A 3,825-nucleotide genomic window follows, 5' to 3' on the forward strand; every position below is an offset into this window, starting at 1 on the left:
AAAAAAAAAAAAAAAAAATTGTCTTACTCAAATGTGGAGAAGTCACTTAAAAATTTGACAGCCTGATCCAGTAACAGTGCCTTTGATATCTGCTAACTCTAGTTACCATGCATAGTATGTTCTTCCTATTTATTTCTTTTTGAGACAGTGTCTTGCTCTGTCACCTAGGCTGCAGTGCAGTGGCTCAGTCATGACTCACTGCAGCCTCAACTTCCTGGACTCAAGCGATTCCGCATTAGCCCGTCAAGTAGCTGTGAATGTGCATGCCACCACACCTGGCTAATATTTGTATTTTTTGTAGAGACAGGGTTTCGCCATGTTGCCTAAGCTGGTCTTGAACTTCTGGACTCAAGTGATCCTCCCAACTCTGCCTCCCAATGTGTTGGGATTACAGGTGTAGCCACTGCACCTAACCAGTGTGGTCTTCATAATTTCTATGTGACGCCACCTGTTCAAGAGGTCCTAACTAATGTGCACGTGTCACTCTTACAATATCTTGCTTTTGATTGGATTGTATGTGGTTAGCTTGAATGATAAATATCCAATAAGATAAAATAAGCATGATTTTTTTTTTTTGCCAAATCAGAACTTGGAAAAGTTACTGTTTGATTAGTTAGGATTAGTTCTGGCTGCCTGTGACAGAAATCCAAAATAGCGGTTTTGGATTTGGTTTAAGAGAGATACATGACTTCTCTCCTAAAAACAACCTCCAGGCATGGATGAATCCGGACTAAAACTATGTCAGTATGATTTGTTTTTCTCATCCTGTTGGTTGTTTCCTACTAGGTTGGCCTTATTTTCAGTCCTGCTCTTTTTACCTAATGATCTCTAGCATCCCCACGCTGTCTGACAGTAACAATCTGTATCTCTGGAATGGAGTCAGAGGCAGGTATGTCAGGTTCTGGAGTTTTATCCCACTACTATTTCATGGATGCTGGCAGAAGATGCCCTTGTCTGAGACAAACAACTTCAGGTTCTTCGGTCGAAGAGCAGATAAGCAAATTGTGGCATACCCACGCAATGGAAGATGAGAAAACAGGAAAATGATTGTGCTAGTACTGCACAGATCCTCACACGTGAATTTCATAACTACAATGTTAAGTGGGGCAAAGATAGCAATGACAAAATGATACATATATGTCATTTATAGAATATTAAAAATTGCAGAACGGGCCAGGCGGGGTGAGACAAAAATTTTATTACTCACTGCACAACAAGTAACATACTCATCATTTTGGTTCTAGTTCCCCGCGTCCCACAAGACCCATGAAGACAGCACAGAGGAAACCAGGTGAACACTGTGCACATAGCGGACTCACATTACAGCTGAAATTGTACCGCTTTCATAGCGTAGCAAGCAAGCGTGCTTTCTGTCTGGGAGATGTTACCTCATTCCTCAAGGCTACTCACGCAAACTTAACCCCGAGACATGGCTGACTACAGAGCGGTCAGGCCATTTCTTTTTGCTTTTTTGGTATATCCAAAAAAGATGTTCAGGGATGATCGGGGCCCTGTCTGATTGATTCACTCAATAGGTGGTCCAGGGGTAGTATGGCAGCTGTGCTCACTATGGTAATCTGGGACCTGGTCCTCTTCTAAGTTATTGTCTCATCATCCCTAGGGTGTGGGGTATGGCTTGAATTCCTCTTGGCCAAGGATACCACCATGTCCACATTTAGAGCAGCAGGATAAGAGAGAGGGGACAGGGGAGGGAATACTGGAGAAGGGGCATGGCCCCTCTCTCTCTCTATATATATATTTTTTTGACGCAGAGTCTTGTGCAACTTCTGCCTCCCAAGTAGCTGGGATTACAGGTACGTGCCACCATGTCTGGCTAATTTTTGAATTTTTAGTAGAGACAAGGTTTCACCATGTTGATCAGGCTGGTCTCAAACTCCTGACCTCAAGTGATCCTCCTGTCTTGGCATCCCAAACTGCTGGGATTATGAGCCACCGCACCCAGCCAGCCCCTCTCTTTAAGGAAGCATCCTGAAAGTTCCATACATCACTTCCCCTCACATTCCATTGGTCAGAACTTATATCCAAATAATCATATCAAACTGCAGTGTAGATTTGGAAATGTATACTCATTAATCTAGGCATTCTGTTAATGTAGCAAAAAGGGGAAGCCATTGGGGGAATAGCTAGAACTCTGCTGCATTCTTTATGACTAGTTGATGGCATTTAAATATACACTTTCCTGGGACCTTGGAGGATTGGCAGTGTTTCCTCATTCCTCCCATCCTTCATATACATTAAGAATCTGAGCCTGTGTCTTAGGTGTGTACTGGCTACCAAGTGTTTATGAGCACATCCCTGGGGTGTCAGATGCAATTCAGGCACGACCCAAGCTTCTGAGAACACAGAGTCAGATGATTTCCAGGGATCTAGAAGAACAGCGATTTTAGTCTAGATGACGGTGCACTCACATGTGTGGAGCTAGAGGTCCTGAGGATCGTAGTGGGAAGGTCTGAAGGAGCTCCAGACAGAGATGCTCATTATGACCAGAGGGTGGTGGTACAGAGGAAGAGCCATTTTGATGCAATGGGCTTGTCAACAGAAGAGCTCAAGCCATGCAGGGTTTTCCCCCAACCCTCACAGAACAGCCCACCAGGTACGGTGTGGAGCTGGCTCTCATGAAAGACATGGAGAACTCCAAGTCACCGGAGACTGAGACAGAGTTGGAAGGAGAGGTTTCCAGGAGTTAGCACTGACCCAGTATAGTTACAGTAAGGAATTTTCTTGGACCAAGTGACTGGGAGCTACCTGGGGAACTATCCCAAGTCTTATTCAGCTGAGGTCCCCAGGATGGCTTTGCAGCTGGTAGGTGCTTCCACTTATTAATGGGAGCTCCACAGTATGTCCCTGTAGTCCCAGGAAAGCCTCTGTATGGATGACTTGAGCCTCTGTGCAAAGTAGAAACTCGGCCAGCAAATTCCACTTGGAGTTCTACAGCCCTCTGAGCCTCAGTCATGTCCCTTGATTTTGTGCCATCTCTTAACCAAATTCTTCCCTGCAGGTGAGGGAGACACTCATTGACCAGGTTAACTTTGTTTTGAATAGGGTCCTAGCAGAAGAGTCCCTGTCAAGAAATGCCACACTTTTGGAAAAAAAAAAAATGCTGAGAATGAAGCCTTTTTGAATGGTTTTGAGCATGCCAGCAGGTACACCAAGACGGATGGTGCTGTGGTTTGAATGTATCCCCTCTAAAATTCATGTCGAAACTTAATCCTCATTGTGGTAATATTAAGAAGTGAGGCCTTTTGGGAAGTGATGAAGTCATGAAAATTCTCTCTTCGTGAATGGATTAGTGCCTTATACAAGGCTGGCACTTTTGCCCTTCCTTCCTTCTACAACCTGAGGACACAGCCTTCAAGGCACCATCTTAGAAGGAGAGAGCTGACCCTAACCAGGTACCAAGCCCTCCGGCACCTTCATCTTGGACTTGCTGGCCTCCAGAACTGTGAGAAATCAATTTCTGTTGTTGATAAATTACCCAGTCTCAGGTAGTTTTGTTATAGCAGCACAAATGGATTTAGACGGGTAGCATTGATTGATGATACTATGTGGCTTCTTCAGAAGGAGAGAGAGAGAATGGAAGGCAAGGAGGGGAGAAGATGGCATTTAACCACACACTGGGACAGCAGCATGTCTGTGCCCTCAGGAGCAAGAGGGAAGTCTTTTCGGCAGAGCCTTTGCTTTGGCTCCTGGGGCACATTGAAGTGGAAATAGCTGAGTAAGTTTATTTCAGCAACTTTGGGGCCCTAGGAAAAGCTGACCCACTGAAACAAAGCCGAGAGGAACTAGGGCAAAGCATCTAGCCAG

The sequence above is a fragment of the Cebus imitator genome, unplaced genomic scaffold, assembly GCF_001604975.1.
Source record: "Cebus imitator isolate Cc_AM_T3 unplaced genomic scaffold, Cebus_imitator-1.0 Scaffold547, whole genome shotgun sequence".
NCBI classification, from domain to species: domain Eukaryota; kingdom Metazoa; phylum Chordata; class Mammalia; order Primates; family Cebidae; genus Cebus; species Cebus imitator.